Below are 5,331 nucleotides of genomic sequence, written 5' to 3' on the forward strand. Positions count from 1 at the left end.
TTAACAATAAAGTGTGCTCACTCAGAGACAGCTAGCAGTAATGAGCTACAGTCCCTGGAGTGCACTTAAGCTATGAGCATCCTTTCTATGAGAGATCCCTTCATGTTATATATCACCAAGAGTCCCACCTATGACCACAAGTTCTGCTTGCCATGTCTCTAGGCATTCTGAAAAGGACAAATAAAAGACCTAGCTGAAAGAAGTTACAATTATTCTTGACATTTTAGAATGCACCTCTGCTGAGTTTGGAATGTTCCGTCATAGGCTTTAAAATGTGAACTAGTATGTAGGAGAAAGTCTGGCCTGAGGTCTTCTTTTGAAACAAGAGCTCACCTGTATCCATCTTTGCCCCAAATTCAAACAGGTTTTAGCAACTAATTGAAATGTCTTCATCTCACCCCAGCGAAAAACATCAGTAACTCCTTTTACCTTTATACTGGTTAATTTATGGTTAAGAAGTGAAATGGGGAAATATGGATTTTTTTATTTTGTTTTGTTAAAAGGCTGTAATGAAACGTGTCACTCAGGCTAGCTCTGGATGCAAGCTTAATAATGATCCATGTTCTTCTTTATAGTTGCCTTCATTCTCCAATTTTTCTTTAAAGGGCATATATTACTTTTCAAAACAAGTGGTCAAGAAAAGAGAAAGAAAGAAAAATATTACCATTAGTCTTTACCTTGAAAAAGGAATGAGATTAAAACAGAAAGGCAAAATACCAGTGTTAACAGTGATTGGCTTCAACAAGAAAGTAAGTGATGACTTTTTCTTTCAACTCTTCTGGTATTTTTCAAATTTTCTACGAAGAATAAGTATTTTTAATTAAAAAGTACTTTGAGGAACAAAGAAAATCTGGAAAGAAAATGTTGCCTTATTCAATTTTAGTTACCTGGAAATCAAGGGAAAGACTGTAATTATTTAACTGGAAGAAAGCTGGGTAGACAGATCCCGCAAAGCTTATTGGAGACAAATGGCAACAACTAAGAAGCATCTACATGTGGCCAGCCTTCATTGTTAGGCAGATCTCAGCATCACCAAACAGTGTGGATTTGAAGGCATCCAAAAGACTGGTCTCCAAATTATCTGTTCTTTCCTAAAAGAGCACCCACACCAGCCTGCTACTGTCTCTCAAGTTCTTACCATTAGAGTCATTTCTTCGGCTTCTTGCACTGTGTTCTCTGGAATTGCCATTTTAATCAAAATGACCTTGGGACTGGGACTAGCAGCCACTGGTAAATCAGAAAGGTTGAAGTTGCCATGCAAAGACCCCAGACCTAGACCCCCACTACCATGCCAGGACTTTCTCTAAGTCATAGTGAAATCTTGCACGCAACCTTTGACTACATTTGGAACCAATTCCCACTTCTGTAAAATGAAGGGGTGAGCTTCAGTTTAGATGGCTGTCACCTTGAAAAAACAAAGAACAGTACTGAGGGAATAGATAATAAGATGGACACATGTTCAAGAGGGGGAATAGAGGGAAAAGGAAAGATTCAGGAGCCTGGGATATTTCTGAGGATCCTGGTCAGCACAAGAAAACTAGACCTGGGACTTCTCTGGTGGTCCAGTGGCTAAGATCCACACTCCCAATGCAGGGGGCCCAGGTCTGATCCCTGGTCAGGGAACTAGATCCCACATGCCACAACTAAGAGTTTGCATGCCACAACTAAAGATCCCTCATGCAGCATCAAAGTCCTGCGTGCCGCAACTAAGACCTGGCACAGCCAAATAAATAAATATTTTTTTAAAAGAAAGAAAACTAGACCCTACCACATGCCCCCAAAGGGGATCATCTCTCCAAAGAAAAACTCTACCCACTTAAATTTTTTTTCTGATTCAGTCTTGATACTGAGTCACAAGTCTCAGTTTAATATCTAATCTCAAGAGACCACTGTATGATATTAGGGGGGTTTTTTTAAGTGACTTATTTTCTCGAGAACCTACTGAGAGTGATCATCCTATTAATATTCCTATAAAATGCAGATATTAAAAATATGTGGCCATTCTCCTGCATGTTTACATGAGTGAACTCCCAGCTCCCCTTCAGTTGATTGACAGAACAGGGCAATGTTGGGTTCTTTCTAATCACAAATTCATCACAAATGAGAGTGAGTAGAAAACATACACATAAATAGCAGGCTTTTCTGTGAGGAGAAAGGAAGGATTTATGTATTCTCCTCTGTAGGAAACAAAGAGATTTATTAGTGAGGAAGGAGAAAGGCAGAGCCAGTTTAAAGAGGAATGAACCAAGGACAGGAGGAAAAGAAACAAGTGTTTCCCTACCAGATGACCTTATTATTTCAGAAAGTAATATGTTCATGTTATGAATGTATTTTATGCTGCTACACAGTTATCTTTCTAGAAAACTAATTCTGATAACCTGAAATGATCAACATGGCATAAAATAAATCCTGCAGCTTTTAACTAGCTTTGGACCACTCTCTCGGACTTACATCCAGCCTCTTACTGTGTGAATGGCAGCACGTTTTGCCCAAACGTTTAAAGTTTGATAGTACCAAGTCCTCCTTTTCATTATCAAGTTTCCGGCCCTGATTTGTCACAGTCCCGCTGGTTAGGCTTCTCCCCAGCTAGATGAACTGAATTGTAAAAATTACTCAGTGGAAACTGAAAGCCTAAAATGAATTGAGATGATTCATTCTGGAGCCCCTTGCTATTTTCAGACTTTTGGACAGAACTGCTGGCATTCAGAAGTAATAAGCCAGCCTGACTTGACACCTTGATTTGTTAACTCAGAAAAATCCACAGTCAGTCCCACTCTGGATTCATGTGGAATTCAATGATGCAAAGGTGATCAGAGGGAAAAAAGTTGCCACATCACTTTTAACGTTTTATAAGCCAATTTATCATCTGTGCTTTGACACAGCTAGCCCAGCAATATTCTTAAAGGATTCCCAAAGCAGATTACTAAGAATAATAGAATCAGTAACTCATATAGCCAGAATTTCTTTTAATTTATTACACATTTTAAAAATAGGCAAGCCAACCATTCCTCTGAAAGTGAAGTCTGAATGATAGATCAGTGAGCACCTGACCAAACAACAGAGCTATAAGGTCAAAATCATAGTCAATCCTTAAAGGGAAAAAACTGATCAACCACTTACAGGATATAGTTTGAGTAGTTCTTCCAGCAGTACTGGTGACTTCAGACTGTTTTGTCCATACTGTCAACAGTGTCTTCCCTTGACCAACCTGAATATTTATAAGATGGTAAAACAAGACCCAGTATAAGGTGTTGGCCACCATGAATTGATTGACAGAAGCACTAATCCACAGACCACAGGTGTGATTATAAGCCCTCAACAATTCCTCAGTGTGCCACCAAACCTGTAAGCCCAAATCTCCAAGTTCGCAGCACCATTTAAATGCCCTCTGAAGATAGCAGTGCTGGAAATTTTATTTGTTTGAATAAAACATTATTTATTTAACAGCAGAGTAGGATTTATTGGTGGACATGAGTAAGGAGGGGACATCACCAAAGCTCTCATGAGTGCAGGGCCCAACATCTGTCCAGGGGGTCACAATTAGGAATGTATTTGACCCCATAGCCATCTGGGATGAGCCGCCTTTCTGCCACCATGTTTTCAAATTCATCCACATTACATTCAGTAAATCCCCATTTCTTAGAGATGTGGATCTTCCTGTGGCCAGGGAACTTGAACTTAGCCCTTGTGTAGGGCCTCAATCACCATGCTCCTTGTTCTGTAGCTTGGTGCGGATGGACACTACACCTTGGCCAATGTGGACCCTGGCCACTGTGCCCTAGGGCTTTCCAAACGCACCGTGCATACCTGTCTGGAGCCTACACTGGGGACAGCGTGAGGCCATACATGAATGTCCACTGGAAAGGGCTGTCTCCAAGGTTCCTAAGGGCAACCCATAAAGGCAACAGGCTGCGTACACTACTGAGGAGGTTGCTGTTTGTAGCCATTGCACACCAGACCCCCAACAGGGTAGAATTTTTTTTTTTATTTTTTCTTTTTTCAAGTGATCTCTGTTTTTTGAAGTGTACCCAAAACATACCAAGAGCCAAAACTTGGGTTGGTTTTCCCAGCACTCATAACAGTATAGATAGCTAACACCTATAGAGTGTCTACATGTGCCAGGTACTCTTCTCAGTGGTTTGTGTATGTTTAACTCATGCCAACTACATCTGTCTCATTTCAACCACATTCTGTCACTGGGTTGATTGTTAAGACAAGTAGGTAAAAGAGTCCCTCCTCTCTGGTCTTTGGCCTTTAAAGGGCTTTACTCTGTCCCTCTTTCAGCAGTGCCCCTCCCCATTTAGGCCACAGAGTCCAAAGAGCCAAGAGAATATGCCCACCTGGAGCCCACATTCCCCCTCTAGACAGCACTCCTGGTGTTGAGACTCTCAGCCTAGACAGCATGGAGCCTCCTTCCCAGAACTGAGCTTCCTCTTGCCTGGGAACGGGTCGTCACTGAATGGATGTGCTGAAATGGATGTGAAGAAATTAATGATTTAATTGATCATTGATCAATTAACACAGAAACCTTAACGCATGGGTTTTTGGAGATCTCTTCTGATTGCCAAGAGAATTTTTTTAACCTCCTGATTTCATATTCGTTTCCTGGAAAGGTGAAGCTGTCAGTTAAATTCCAGTTAGGTAAGGTGTCTGATAAATTACACTACAGAAAATTGCAGTCAATGGACACAGGTTTGTGACAGTGGCATTTTCTTTGAGAAAACAAAAAGGATTTTAAATTCTTAAACACTTGGTTTCTTTCAGGAAAAAAGATCCTCTTCCAATAACGTTTAATTTTGCTTTTCAAAAAATATACCCAGCATTTTCAAGTGGCAGACAGAATAATTAACCAAATCTCCAAATACCTTTCTGTTCTCTGGCCTCCTGTGGTAGATGTAGTATTTCATCTCTTAGTTATTTCAGTCAGGGTCCTTCCTGATTGTTTTATGGAACAGTGATTACATCATGTTTATAGACTATGCCAGCCCAGCACAGTGCAAACTTTTTCTATCACATCCTGCATATACGAAGAACCAATGGGTATGCTTGTTGGATACAAAACCAGCTAATGGGCTGCAACTGTGAAGCAGGAAGCTTTTCCAAGAAAACATATAAATAACATCATTAGTAGAGGAGACTGTATCTCATACAGCAAGGCTGGGTGTCTGCTTTTCAATCCATAGACTTTAAATAGACCCAACGGCTCCCTTAGTCTTCAACTAAGAAAAGCTCAGGGTGCAGAGGCCAGCATCCCTTGTTTGTTCTATCACTATGAGAGGCAGCAGCAATCCAGTGGGGGAAAATGCCAGCAGACTATCATGTAACTAGCTG

General features: G+C 40.7%; 1 non-coding gene across 1 annotated transcript; it reads right to left on the reverse strand.

Annotated features, from left to right (window-relative positions):
- Positions 1-3,865: 3,865 nt before the first annotated feature.
- LOC115802025 (small nucleolar RNA SNORA70) lies at positions 3,866-4,003 on the reverse strand. Its single transcript, XR_004022387.1, has one exon. It is a non-coding gene; the product is annotated as a small nucleolar RNA SNORA70 (small nucleolar RNA).
- Between the last annotated feature and the right edge of the window lie 1,328 nt (positions 4,004-5,331).

The sequence above is a fragment of the Delphinapterus leucas genome, chromosome 10 (assembly GCF_059928025.1).
Source record: "Delphinapterus leucas isolate spDelLeu-1000000601 "Yukka" chromosome 10, BTC_Dleu_Yukka2, whole genome shotgun sequence".
Lineage (NCBI taxonomy): Eukaryota > Metazoa > Chordata > Mammalia > Artiodactyla > Monodontidae > Delphinapterus > Delphinapterus leucas.